The sequence below is a fragment of the Micropterus dolomieu genome, linkage group LG13 (assembly GCF_021292245.1).
Source record: "Micropterus dolomieu isolate WLL.071019.BEF.003 ecotype Adirondacks linkage group LG13, ASM2129224v1, whole genome shotgun sequence".
Classification (NCBI taxonomy): Eukaryota; Metazoa; Chordata; class Actinopteri; order Centrarchiformes; family Centrarchidae; genus Micropterus; species Micropterus dolomieu.
The window spans coordinates 27,557,186-27,572,638 of NC_060162.1; the positions used below are offsets into that span (position 1 = coordinate 27,557,186).

Sequence of the window (15,453 nt, forward strand, 5' to 3'; positions counted from 1 at the left end):
AGGAAATCAGGTCGGCTGAGTCAGTGAACTCTTTTAAGTCCCTTCTTAAAACATACTTTTATAGGAGAGCTTTTCCCGATCTTATTTGACTTTATTTTATCCCTTTTATTTTATTGTATTTTACTAATTTTATATTAAATTTTCATGCTCTTATCTTTTTTTTGTATTATTCTTTACACTTGTTAAAGCACTTTGTAACTTGTTTTTGAAAAGTGCTCTACAAATAAGGATTATTAATTATTATTATTATTATTATTATTATTATTATTATATATATATATATATATATATATATATATATATATATATATATAAACTATATATAAAACTTTCCAGTTGTAATAACAACTTACGTCTACTGTGAATGCTATCAATTCAGAAACTATGGTAATTCTATAATTCAAATCATAATGCACCTTTTTGCACTCATGTCATTTTAGAAGGCAAAAAATCTCTAACTGTTGGAACAAAATAACATGGAACAATATTTGTCTTATCCATCTGATCTCATCACATTTTTATCTCATCTGCTCTTCTCTCAAAATGACTGACAGTGTTTATTAGAATTAATTTGGACATTATATAGCTCCAATCATGTCATCTCCTTTTAGTAAGCAATAATCTGTAACTAAGTACATTTGGACATAACATGGGATTGATAAAACGTAACCTATTGGCCTCGGGTGAAGATACCAACTATGTTAGGCCTCGGGTAGTTCTAACGATTGTAACGACTGTCATTACAGCAACCAGGAACACTAACGAACCAGCAGTATCGATGACCCGGGCCAACAACCCCACTGAGGTTAAATAGCTGAGTTTCCCTGCCAGTCAGTCAGAACTGAAGAAGTCCTTTGGATGAGGGACGAAACGTCTTCCAGTATCTTCAACCAAGTCCAGTTGCCCTTGACTTTAACCTTCGTTGGATAATTATGACCTGGATGACTGAGAATCTTCATAGACAGATTGATAAAATAGTTCTCATCTCAGCTTCATCATCTTGTCATCTTACAAGAATTAATTTGGACTTAAACCTTAAAACAAAATTGCTTCTGCACTCAACTCCAATTATTTGCACTCATCATATTGAGTACCAAGTTTGGACAAAACCTTAAACTAGATATCAAGTGTCATCTCAATAAATTGTACTGTCCACTTTCTTCTCTTGTCTTTAGCATTGTTAATTTGTTGCATATTATATATCTGTTGGCATCCAACCGGAGCAAGAATGAGCCCACATTTTCCACTTAACACCGCTGCGGAATCCTTCCAGCCTTCGATCGTCAGGCTGCCAAGCATTTTCTCAGTTTTCCGGGGTATACTTAATATTTCATGTTCTGCTGTCAAATTAACATATGTTCTCCTTGTGAGTCCAGCTGTGTGTTGGATGCCTGATAGCAGTCTGGTTTCATTTGTAACTCTGTCAGTTTCTTACTTTGTCCTTGTGGGAAGCAGTTGATATTACACACTCTGAGAGTTAAATTAAGTTTTTAAATGTTTGTTGTCATCAGATCCATATTTCAAAAGCTCTGAGTCTGGAGTGTGTGTGTGTGTCTGTTGGGGGGGGGGGGGGGGGGGGGGGGGGGGGGGGGGGGGGGGGGGGGGGGGGGGGGTACAGTACTATTTGCTTGATCAAGCTCCTGTGTGATGAGCAGTTTGATGGCACAGTGCCTCTGCACTATATGAGATTTTCACTTATCAATAAACTTAATCACTATTCATTTTTTACTGCCTATCTGTGATTGGGTTGTAACCGCTCATAAATATGAACCACACGCTTGCTTTCTCTATTCCTTTGGAACTGCCACTGCTTCTTATGTGAAGGAATAGGGGCGGATTTTTTGCAGCTAACAAAATGGAGTTCGCTAACACCAACATATGACCAGCTCCCAGCACAACACACCACTGCCCCAACGACCAACAGCTCCCACCGTTCATCACCTCAACCTCCACTGCCACTCCTCCCTCATCTTCTGTGTGTAACTTACTAATACCGTCCCCCTTACCAGCAACACCCTCATCTGTGTCCTGGACTTGTGTCCCCAGTCTCCGGTTGTTGTAACACTAACAATAACACCTGTTGGCCGAGAAACAGACTTAATTGGGAGAAAAACAAGGTGTTTGAGTCAAGGCAAAACCTCTGTTTTGTTTTAAATATAAACCTGACCCAGAGTTGGCTTTCATCCTGTTGGACAGTCCCAAGTCTCCGGTTGTCGTAGCAGAACAACCTGGCCAGCATGGACACAGCGGACACAGACTCAGTGGACATGGATTCAGCGGCTGTGAACGCAGCGGGATTGGGCGAGCCCCGCCGATCCCCCAAGGAGCTCCAGCATGCCATCACAAGCCAAGGCGTACTCGTGGGCCAGCATGAAATGGTTCTCCAGGATGTAATGGAGGCACTAAAAACACCTGTCTGCCGACGTTCACCGGATCACTCAGGTCAGCCAGTTTGCCTCTCCCGCCTGCAGCGCAGCCCATTGTCACTGCTACATCAGCTCCTCTCCCTTTTTCTCCCAGGGAACCCCACATTCATCCACCTGAGCGTTATGCAGGTGACTTAGGTATGTGTAAAGCTTTCCTTATGCTGTGTTCTTTGGTTTTTGAGCAGCAGCCTTACACTTATATGGAGGACTGATCCTGACAAATCCAGAAATAAATAAATGCTCAATAAATAAATAAGCATCTGATTAAATGCACAAAAAAAATAAAGTAAATAAATAGAATAGAATAATAAGTTGAGAAATGTGTCTGTTCTTAGTTCATCCTGCACTGCAACAGCTAATAAAGCCCATTTAATCCTAAAAACGCTTTTCTTTTAGGCAGGCTGGAGCAGAAAACAACTCACCTTTCTCAAGTTGTACAGTAATGTCACATGTGTATGAAGGTGGATCAAACAAGCTAATCTTAAATGTCAAAGTAGAGAGGAGCCTAGTAGGCCTATTTATTTTCATTCATTACACAATATGAATAAGCTATGCAGACAGTTGTAAAGAAAGAACATCTTTTTCTTCTGTTCTCTACTTGTTAAAGTTACACAGTAACATTAGGGGTGTGGGCTGTATTAAAAGTACCCACTGTTATCCCATGCTCTCCCACACTGTAACGATGAGATGTGTGCTGTTTTCCCATTCTTCCTCTGCATCTACACATAAACAACAAGGCATGTGTTGTTTTGTTTTAAAACCATAACGGAAAACAAAGGAGCTGCGTTTTGTTCTATTTTTGTGTGCAGCGTAAGGCTTCTTCCAGCCAGAGGGTTTTTTGCTTTGTTTTGTTTTTTTTGTTTTTTTATTTTGAAACGAAATAATGAAAGAACACAGATTTACAATCACCACAGCGGGTACAATCAGCGCAACCAGTACAAGCAAAATTGATGCGACTCACCTATGAAGCCGCATAGTAACTTAATCCACCCATAAATTATATTCCAACAAAAATGGTCTTGTTACGTTGTCAAGGGTCCAGACGATCCAATCCAGTAATCACATTTAGTCCAAAATACATTATTCCATCAATAAATCCCCAGGAACTGCTGCCGCATCGTTTCATATTTGCCGGCAGATGTGGCTCGTATGTCATTATAACCGTAATAATGTCAATTTGAATGTAAACAACTACGATAGCTTGTATTCAAATTAGACGCTTAACTCTAACCTTTCAAGTGACACCAAATCTGACCCAATAAGAGCTCACATGTCCCTTTCACAACCTTCAATAGCCAACGAGAGCCCGTGCTGGAAGGAGGGGCCAGCCTCCATTATTTCGTGCGTAGGCCGAGGCAATTGCAAGCAATTGTGCCGATGACTGGCACTTCGTGTAGCCAATAAAATTATGAAAATAATGATACCCAGCTTTAAGTAGGAAGTTCATGATCTACCAGCAGAGAAAACACATCTGCGTCAAGCTACTGTCTAATACGGAGAGATGCAGCAGCAGCCGCCTGCTACCAAGAGGCGGGGCTGTTTTAGGAAAAATACGCTTAGACATACACTTAGAAAAACCTGTGTAAAATAGTAATTTTTCATGGGATTGGTATGAAATTTAAACTAGGACTAGGTAATGCTTTATCCTGTGGTCCTACAGTGTTTTCCAGCTAATAAGTCCCAACTATAGTTATATTAATCAATTCCAGTAGCACTTACAATCATTCTCCAGAGTGTTATCTTTCAGAGAAGCCCAAAACTATGCATATACTCCAAATGGTTCAAGAACTACATTCAATTTACGTTGGATATGCCTTGAATAGGTGTTTTGGACCTGGATTTTACAGGAATGTTAAAGCTATTACCATCAAGAACAAATATCCTCTACTATCGCCTCTACCTTTGAACCCAGGTCACCATCTTCTCCAAATTGGACCTGAGGAACGCATATCATCAAGTCAGGATTTGGGAAGACGGCGTTTAATACACCCCTAGGTCACTTCAAATATTTGGTCATGCCTTTTGGTTTAACCCATGCCCGTGCAGTTTTCCAAGCCATCATGAATGATGTTCTGCGGGACTTCCTTAATCGCTCAGTGTTTGTATATTTCAACGACATCCTGGTGCTCTCCTCAACTCTTGGCAGGCACGATATGCGCTATTCTTTGGTCGGTTCTCCTTCATCATTTCCTACCGCCCCGGCTCTCTGAACCTCAAACCAGATGCTCTCTCCCGTCAGTATGTCGCTGAATACACCATGGCCAACCCCAACACCGTCCTGCCCTCTACCTGTGTGGTGTCCATCATCAAGAAGGCCCAGTGAACCCAGCCAGACCCAGGTAACCCCGCTAACCATCTTTTAGTCCCTGACGCTGTTCCTTCACCAACCTGCAGCTGGTCTACTCCGTCCCCTGCCATTACCCGGACGCCCCTGGTCACACATAGCTCTAGACTTTTTCACTGGACTACCACCGTCCCACGGTAATACCATCAATTATCATGGACAGATTCTCTAAGACTGTACATTTAGTGACACTTCTTAAGCTCCCCACAGCCTCCGAGACAGCAGATCTCCTTGTGCATCATGTGGTCCACCTCCATGGGAACCCCACTGACATTGTGTCCGACCGGGGCCCCCAGTTCACCCCAGACTGGAGGGCCTTCTGTCAAGCCTTAGGAGCTACGGTGAGTCTGTCCTCTGGTTACCACCCACAGACCAACAGTCAGACAGAACGAACCAGGACCTGGGGGCAACATTCCGCTGCATGGCGGGGCCCTTTCCCAGACAAGTAGTGCCTTCACCCTGATCTGGTGGCCTAGATCTGGCTCAGGTTTGGCGTGGCAGTGGTGGATCTGTTCGCTAACCGAAAGAACGCTCAGTGTGCCCTGTGGTTCTCATTGAGCTCACGGGACGACCCCCAATGTGGGTGGATCCCTTCGTGCACCCCCTGTGGCCCTACCGGCTGCTATACGCTTTTGCAGGATTCAGCCTTGGCGGTGATCCTGGTGGCTCCGGTGCACAAGGGTCTTTAAGGTTTGTCCTGCTGGACTCATTGCAGTTCTTGTTTATTTTCCACGAAGTACAGATTATACAAATTACTTTTGTAACTAGCTAGCATAAGTGTGTCTGCATTACAGCTCAGACTCTGGCTTATCTCAGAACTCCAGTACACTCTTTCCTACAGTTCCCCTCTTTTTTCCTTGTGTCCACATTTATGAAGTGGAGTCAGTTCAAGTCTTGGCATAAAACATACATTTATCACTCAACCCGAATGGACATCAATCATCAACAGCCAAGTTGTAATTTCACGCCCACTTTCAATTGACTTTATATCCAGTCACGCCACCTCTGAAATGCGTTTTGCAATAAAGATGAAATAAAGCAAAAACCTAAATGCTGGTCTCAGGACTCAAATTCAGCAGTACGTGTGGAGTTCAGCCGAATTTTAGATCCATGCGGAACTCTGATTTGTGTGTGCGTGTGTACGCACGCATTATGTAGTGTATTTAGAGCCTTTTCTTCCTACAGAGTCAGTGAATTTCTTTTATTCCTGAAGCTCTATTGTGAAGGTCTTTCTCCCTCTCTCAGCTGTGGAGAAAGTACCATAAGATTCAATATTTTGTAATAAAACAGTCAATACTCCAGTGCTCATTCATTGGTGCTGCTGTTTGCCATATAGTTTTGGTTTTCTTTTTTACATTTTCTTAAATCATGCTGAACCAGTTCTAATAAAGCAGGTGTGTGTGTGTGTGTGTGTGTGTGTGTGTGTGTGTGTGTGTGTGTGTGTGTGTGCATTGATTTGTACACAAAACCTGCCTCTCTTGGAGTCTCAAGTGATTTCACCTCTTTCTCTCTTTGTAAGTAGTGTTACTCTAGATTTATTTTGTCTCACATAATTTCTTGCTCTCCCTGTAGATAAATGTGTGTGTGTGTGTGTGTGTGTGTGTATCTGTATCATCTTACATAACATATCTGTCATCCGTCTCTGTCAATCTTCATGACACAGCCTATGGATCTGCCTCACAGGGACACACACACAAACACTTCTAAAACACTGTGTAGGAGGCGGATCACCTGAAAGCAAAAGATGAGATGGGGATCAAAGATGATGTCAGGTAAATTTAAGTGATGCGAAATATGAGGTTCAGGTTATAACCACAGGTTGTGTCGTTACTACAGTGTATTGTGTTTCATTTATTGGTGAATAATGAATAAAATGTGTCCATTGAGCAATTCTTTTTGCCGACCCCCTCTTTGACCCGCAACTAAACATACATCAGACTGGAGACAGAGTACAAGAATAAATGTTATTTATTGACAACAGAATCAGAGTGGCTGGCAGGTGCGTGGGGCTAGGGTTTGGGTCCTGGGTGCTGACAGAGAATGGCAAATGGGAGAGCAAGTTTCCTGTTTCCTGAAACAGTCAGGCTGGGTGATCAGGGGTTTGGTGCGAGAGGTCTGGTGGTGAATTCTTGAAGACAGGAAAAATCCATTTAGCGGTGCAGACAAGTTAACAGACAGTACTAGAATAAGCAAGGTGTGTGAGCATGTAATCAATATGTCAGCGATCCAGCAGGGAGTAGAAAGCTGGTCTGATCTTAAAAAAAAAAAAGGGGCTATATGTAGTTGTTCAATGAAATCAGTAAATCCATTTTTAGCTGCCCGTTTGTCAATGGGCTGTAACTTCACATAAAAAATGAACCACACGCCTGTTTTCTGTTTGAACAGCCAGTATTCTGCCTATTATAGTATGTGAAGGAATCGAGTCAGATTTTCAGCATGTGCGCTCCCGAGCCTTTTTCCTACTACAGCAACAATACCGCTGCTAGCGAAATACAGTCCAGTAACACTATAAAACCACTGGCTCCCAACACAAACTTCCACATAAACTCTACGTAAGGATAAAAAAAAAATAAAATAAATAAACTGCTCAATCCCATCAGGCCAAATGATAATCAAATTGATGTCGAGTCAAACACTGTCAACATCAGAAAGGCTGGAGTCACGGAGAGACCCCCGCTTTTTTGGAACTGACAAACCAACACAGAGTTGGCTTTCCTCCTATTGGACAGGTTAATATTACTGCGCATGATCAGCCGATCATCGGCCACATGCCCGAAAATGTCCGCCCCCAGCGTCATCCCGCAAGCTCAGTGAAAACCACAGGGCACTCTGAGCGTTCTCTTGTTGGCAAACAGATCCACCTGTGCCACGCCAAACCTGAGCCATCAGATCGGGGTGAAGGCGCCACTCGTCTGGGTGAGGGCCGCCCCTCCACATGATGTTGGCCCCTATGTTCAACACACCAGGGATGTACTCAGCACTGATAGAGAGCAGGTGAGTGTGCACCTACAACAGCAGCGGCCTGCCAGGCTCAACAGCTGAGCCAAGCGCACCCCGCCCTGGCGATTTATGTAGGCTGCTGCAGCCTTGTTGTTGGTGAGGACCAGCACATGCTGGTTCTGCAGCAAGAAAAGAAATCTAGTGTATGCAGTCCAGTGCAGTGAGGAATGCACACAGACCTGTATATTGGGGAGACTAAACAACCACTACATAAACGCATGGCTCAACACAGAAGGGCCAACTCCTCAGGTCAAGACTCTGCAGTCTACTTGCATCTGAAGGACAGAGGACACTCGTTTGAGGACCACCAGGTGCACATTTTAGACAGAGAAGATGGATGGTTTGAAAAAGGTGTCGAGGAAGCCATCTACACCAGGGTTGTCGTCACAGCAACCAGGAACACTAACGAACCAGCGGTATCGATGACCCGGGCCAACGATCCCACTGCTGAGTCAGTCAGTCAGAACTGAAGAAGTCCTTTGGATGAGGGACGAAACGTCTTCCAGTATCTTCAACCAAGTCCAGTTGCCCTTGACTTTAACCTTCGTTGGATAATTATGACCTGGATGACTGAGAATCTTCATAGACAGTGTGGGAAATGTGCGCTTGGTGTGGCTGATTTGGCTAAGACAGGCACAGACAGACTTGCCTTGCCGTGGCAACCTAGCCAACGCCGGCACATCCGCCATACGCTCTCCCCCGTTTTGGCCACGCGCACCGGATCCGGCCTGCCTCCAGACAGCGCTCTGTCAAACAGCGGACTCACTGCGGACACTGGGCGGATTCGCACATCGAACACGCCCGTTTTAGAAATTCTTAACCGTCGCTGACCGTTATTCTCACAGACAGCAGAGCGCTTGCATTGGGAATCAACACAGCATGATGTTCATTTAGTATATTATGGTCCTATTTAGGGGAAAATAGACGATAATGCAGCGTATGCTTTTGGACGGGACTACCTTGTGATTGACAAGTCGCTACCATGGCAACTCGTTCATCAGGATAGAGGCGACTCAGTCCGTTGCTCTGTGTACATTTTTCATAAATGGCTGTCAGCAGGAGAGCATGTCATGTTTGAGTCTGTTAGTATGTTTTGTTTTAAAAGTAAATTGTTTTGTTAACCTTTATTTTTTTATAATTTTTGTTTAGTTTTTTTATATCCAGGATGTATTTAATAAACAATTAAAAACTTTTGGAAGGAGGGACAGGGACGTTACTGTAGTGAATGGGTGTGGGACAGCGACTGAGGGGGCGAAGAAGCTGTGTACCCGAGTATCAGTAAAACAACAATAAATTTAAATAGAATGTTACGAAGCAAATAGCAGCGGTTCCCTGCTAACGTTAGCTGTCTGCCTGCCTTGCATCACAATCAAGTACAAATCATTCCACATTTGCTCTGTACCATTATCATTTCTTGCAGGCTAAAAAAAAAACTCACATATAACCGGGAGGGGCCACAGGATAGTAATATGGGTCTCGTTAACTAGTAAAGTAATATGGAAAGCCATAACATTATAGCTAGCCGACGAGCTAACAATCAGCCTTTCTGATTTTCACCCAACATCATCTTTCTGCTGTTGGCTATAATGAAGGTCACATTTCAGCACAAATTTGTGGACTATGGACGAGGGCATTTAGCTGTTACTTTCAAATACACAATATCAAATACTGGTAGTGTCAAAATGGCTAAAAAAAATAAAGTACTTGCCTTAAAAATTATATTATCACACGTTACATGTAGCCACTGAATGCCATTTTGTTCGGTAGGGTAGCCTATGCTGAACAACATCACAACTGCTTCTAATGAAATTACGCATCTTACCTGTCTGAACAATTTTATATTTCATCTACAGTACGTTTGTTGACATGCAACGTGCACATCAAATAAATGTTATGAGTGGAACAAGACCAAACTAGTGCTGTACTGCTATACACACACACACACACACACACACACACACACACACAAAACTGCAAGAACATAATATTAAACCTGCAAGCAGCGTTGGGCGGGCCCTCGCACTTGTAGTGTGTCGGGGTGTGAGCCAGCCGCGTTGCACATTCTGGAGCTCTGCCGGTGCGGCTGTGAATTTGCTACGCGCTTCGGACGCAGCATGAAGGTGTTATGTGTTCCTGTGTCCCCTATGTGGAGCTACATAGCACTTGCCACTATGAATATAAAATCGGTATTGGCGTGTAGATGTCTTCGGGGTGGGAGAGTTATCAAGCACGTAACGTTTTGTTCAGATGTGAGCATGTACACTCAAGTTACATCTTCCTGTGTCATGGTGAAGAGCTGATCTTTGACGCCACGGACACGCCCATTGATGAAAACTCACAGATAGCACAACTTCTCATCAATGCCTTTAGAAGACACATCAGAAATTTCAAGTAGAGCCGACTAAATCCCGAGGAGGAGTTCGTTAAAGTACGAAGTGTGTAAATCATCCAAAAATGGCCGTAGAATTCAAAATGGCCGACTTCCTGTTGAGTTTAGGGTATGGGTTCTTGAGGCTTTTTTGTGCGTCATGATACGATACATGTCCCCTGAATATTTCGCGCATGTAGGTTGAACGTGGACGAGGGGCAAATTTTTTCCAATTTTCTAGGTGGCGCTAGCGAGTCAAAGAGGCTCGGGAGCTCGCACAGGGCTGAATCGGACCAGGTGTCCTCCCATTTACAGCAGAATAGTGGTTGATGCAAGCAACAGAGAAAACATGCGTGAGTGAGTTTTGAGGCCATTGACAATAAGGCAATGTAAATTTGTTTATTAATAAAGTAGTTTCATTAAAAATAAAAACTTTTATAGCCCTTTAACATGAGAAAATAACTTGCCCAGCCCTAGATAAAACTTTTTTTAATCAATTAATATTCACGCATTGACTCGGTGACTTGTTTTATCTCCATTCCACTGGAGGAGGGCTTTTTCTATCCTCACGCACACCAACTGTTAAAGTATGGCAACAATCTCATTTATAATATTCAGTCTAGCTCATTAACAGTTTTCATTATCATCCAATACATTTAGCTGTGTTCACATTGATGAGCCTCCAGTGAAAGATTGTTAGGAGCTGGCTCAAGTGGCCACACCAAAAAGGGAGACACACCACAACAAACTACTAAATATGTTTCTAAAACCCAAAATAAGCCAAATTAAGAATTGTGACAAAATGTTATTAAAGTATGGGGTTAGAACATCAGTGGTTTCAGTAGTGTCAGGATGATGAATAGCTGTGTAAGGGTGTTGTTATGTGCAACACACACACACACACGAAACTAATCCAAAGGTGGAGCCTGTTGAGAGAAACAGTGGGGAGTCAGCCAGCAGGAAGGTCTGCAACCTCAGCCCAGCTGCAGCTCAACTCAAAAATGAGCCTCAGCTCTTCACCTGCAAGGGAAAGAGCCATAGGGCCATACCTACACCTGACCCCAGAGGGTGTCACAAGATACAAATTGTTACTGAAAAGCCAGCAGGCGAGTCTACACCGACATATCATGTCAACCAAATGCAGTCAAAGTACCGTTGTCATGTAACCAGCATGGATTAGTTCAACCTCAAGTTGATAAAAATATTACTGTTACATTACAGTGGGTTTCCAGCATGTTGCGTAAAGCTGTCTCCCAATGTGTCGGTCTCTGTGTGTAGAATTCTGATCACGCATGCACACGGTCACACGCCTGGTTGCAATCTAAAAACCGCACCGCTAGTCACAGCTGAAAACTACATACAGCCCCTTTAAGTAGAGTGAAGTAATTGGAGTGATGAGGAACAGGTGTGTGAGTGGAGATTGCTGTCAGGTGACTGAGAGTGCCAACCCAGGGAAGCCAGAGGACACGCTCAGGAGCACAGACAGACAAAACCAAAACACAGCAAGCATGAAAAGGAACAGGAAAAGCTGTTATACGTTGCTCAGTTTGGTTTTGGGAATGATATGGCGTTCATTCTCTTTGATAGAACAAACACTTTACTCTTCTGATTGGCTAGTAGTCCTTACCTGGGAACTGCGCTTGTGCACCTCCCAACAAAGATTTTGTACAAGTAAGATGCATCACTCTGTAGCTCAAGAGCGTAGCGTACAACACACAGGGTGAAAAGAGGAGCTGCAGCAATGTGCAGTATGAGAAAAATATGGTGTTTTTTGAAAATTAAACCATGTAAACCTGTTCTGGTACAACCCCTAATTAAGATTTTGAACCTGAAAATGAGCATAATATCACCTCTTTAATGAAATATGGGAAATTAATAATTTTCATTGGTGGGGACTAAACTTGGCCCTTAACCCCAATATAGATTCAACAGCTGAACACATACAAGTCAGATAAACATTATGGAGAAATGTATGGAGAACAGTTAATGAGGAGGTTTTGAGAACTGGGGCGGAGGACCCAGCAGGAAATGCTGCTGTGGAGCTTAGATAGAATGAGCTCCAAAACAGGAGCCGGACAAGCGGGCAAAGGAACCTGGCTTAGCAGCCTCCCAGTGAACACGGCCTGGAACAGGGATTCAACGACCTCCACGACCGACGGAGGCCAGTTTGACAACAGGGAATACCGAGGTGATTTACAGCGATGAATGAATAATGAATACTATATGAATGAGACTAGTCTGGCTTAATGTAGTACATGATTCTGAATCAAAATTAGGGGTCAAACAATAATCTGTGTGACCGATTACCTGCGCCGATATTCAGCATTTTTCCCAATAATCTGCATAGGTCATTTGAAAAACAGATAGCCGATATAATTCATTTAAAAAATGCGCTCCTTTGGCTCTGATGCAGCCACCTCTCTATCTGCTCGAGCCGACAGAGTGTTGAGTACAATGTCCCGCCCACAGTATTAGCTGATTGGTAACAAGTCAAAATAACAACGGGCTAACGTCACTCACCTCTCCGTCCAAGTCCACAATCAACTGAAGAGCAGGTGCTGGGCGAAGCAACTTGACAGGAGTGGACAATATCCACTTGGCATCGTGCATATTGGTCATTAAAACTTGGACTCCTTTGCCAGACGTGTCCCCTATAACCCTGCTTTAGCTGTCTTCTTTTGAATTCCTTGCATTTCAAAGTAAGCCCCCTCTCTCCACAACGATACTTCTCATCTACCAAACTAAATGCATCTTTCATCCCGGAGATGTCCAACCTTCTCTAAACATCCTGTACAATGTCTGTCAATATCATAGTCTTTGGAGATATCAATATTCATGTCAACTCCCCCACCTGCCGTTTTGCAGCAGAATTCCTCCAAAAACATCAGAAAACTCCGAATCAGGCAGAACACTCAACACACAACACAACAGTGTGTAATCACACTAAAATGACCAGACAGGGAATGAACAGAAACACCAAACATATATACTCAGGGACTAACGAGCAGGGCGGGAGCAACATAGGTGACCGGGATCAGGGCTAACAAGGCAGAGAGACAGCAGGGGAAAACAAAGAGGCAGGCAGGCAGACAGAAACTAAGCATGAAGCAAACACCAGATAATAACAGAAAGAGACAGACAAGGCAGACACGGATCAAAACCAAAATAGACAGGAAACAGACTAAACAGCACTAAGAGCACAGCGTAGATACAAACTAATACAGATGGACTACAGCATAACAAGGGAAACAGACTGAAACAAGGATTAAACAGAACACAGAGCAGACATGGGAAAAATAACAAACACTGAAGTACACAGACCGGGAGTAAACACCAAGACATGAACTGAGACACAGAACTGAAACACAGGACTAAGTAGTAGGACAAGAAAACAGAATGAGAACCAACACAACCATCCTCACAAGAATAAACGAGGCGAAACAGTATAACATAAGAGATGGACCAAAAACACATACTAAATAACAGAGACCGAACAGACCAATGAACAAAACTCACCTAAACATGACCAATCAGGCAGAATGTGACACTCACAGCCTGCAATCTCCCAGCCCTGCTTACACTTAGCATGCTACACTGCTTTCCAGAAATCTCACAACAAGAGGTTGAGAAGATAATCAAAATGATGAAACCCACCACCTGTGACCTCGACCCCTTTCCTACAGGTCTAGTGAAAGCAAACACTTCTGCCCTAAGCCCTCTGATGGCCACTATTATAAACCACTCCCTCCAGTCTGGCAATGTTCCACCTGCCCCTAAAACTGCCATAATCAGACCAATTCTCAAAAAAACCACTCTTGATCCAGATGCCTTCGCAAATTACAGGCCCATTTCTAATCTCCCATTCCTCTCCAAAGTACTGGAAAAAGTTGTTGCCGCCCATCTCCAGGACCACCTCAAATTTCAGTCTGGTTTCACAGCATAGAAACAGCCCTGGTTAGAGTAACAAACAAACTATGAATGGCAGCTGATGGTGGCTCATATTCCCTCCTCATACTCTAATCTTTCCTGTATTCTTGGCAACAGTGCACCTCTGACACCTCGCTCATACAGCCCTGAAACACACAGGCATCATGGATTTATGTCCCAAAACTTTAATTTGTTGTCCACAACACCTTGTAATATAATAGAATAATGCCCCTTTCTATTGTAATAATCTTCTGATGCATCATGGGGAGCTCTAATATTCATATACGTTCCATCAATAGAATCGGCTACTTAGGGAAATCTCCACTTGTCCCGAAAACCTTGGCTAATTAATTGGAATTCAGCTGCAGAAAGTGTTCTAATATACTGTGGTTTCAGAACAGTGTTTATGGCCGTGGTAACTTCCTGTGTTATAAGACAACATGGTGGACAGGCCGACGCCAAACAGGTGGGAAAGAGAGCAGTATTCCAGTTTTTTTTGCCAATCTCCAGATGCAGATCGCAACTCGAACCTCAGCAGGCACTGGCTTTCTGTATCTGGTTGTGCTCCAGGTCAACCAAGTTCGGAGGGCATGGCACGAATCCAAATTTTCTCATCCTAAAGTTTGACAGCCATTCATGGTCAGTCCAGGTGCTGGAGATGTGTGGCAACCAAGATGTGGTGTGTTGATACACCCATACTGTGCTTTACAATGATCAGGTTGACACAGCAGGCTTAAGGCAATCAAACAATGTAACATAACAATGTGACAACAAAGGATGTAGGCATCCAACGATCCAACTTTATAGCACAAAAAAAAGAACTAAGCTATCAACTAAGCTTATAACCTAATAACATAGCTACATGATGACCAGACAGGATTGCTATAACTTTACAAATGAAAAAATAGGATGCCTAAAAACGTTACGACGTGAACACACCATTAACATACAGTCCCCTCCAAAAGTATTGGAACAGTAAGGCAAATTCCTTTGTTTTTGTTGTTCACTGAAGACATTTGGGTTTAAGATCAAAAGATGAGTATGAGACAATAGTTCAGAATGTCAGCATTTATTTCCTGGTATTCACATCTAGATGTGTTAAACAACTCAGGACATACCACCCTTTGTTTGAACCCACCCATTTTTCAAGTGAGCAAAACTATTGGAACATGTGACTGCCAGATGTTTCTTGTTGCCCAGGTGTTGCCTTTTAGGTTGATTGTCCGAACATTAAATAGCTCTGCATGACTAGTCTAAGTTTTCATCCTTGGTTCAAACCTATAAAGACTGCATTTCCTGTTAAAGAGGATAAACCAACATGAAGACCAGAGAGCTGTCTATGGGAGAAAAGCAAGCCACTGTCAAGCTGAGAAAAGAAGGAAAATCGA

At 43.2% G+C, this 15,453-nt stretch overlaps 1 protein-coding gene across 2 annotated transcripts in view; it reads right to left on the reverse strand.

Moving 5' to 3' along the window:
* The window catches only part of dcc (DCC netrin 1 receptor), a 370,318-nt gene extending 355,273 nt beyond the window's left edge, over positions 1 to 15,045 (reverse strand). Inside the window, exons 1-2 of one of the 2 annotated variants that reach the window (XM_046066250.1) lie at positions 12,659 to 15,045; positions 6,391 to 6,501 (exon numbers count right to left, since the gene is read on the reverse strand). The gene's annotated coding sequence lies outside the window, so the exon portion shown is untranslated. Of the gene's footprint in view, positions 1 to 6,390; positions 6,502 to 6,720; positions 6,899 to 12,658 lie in introns of those variants that run through there. The other variant, XR_006827765.1, reaches the window with a different exon arrangement.
* Between the last annotated feature and the right edge of the window lie 408 nt (positions 15,046 to 15,453).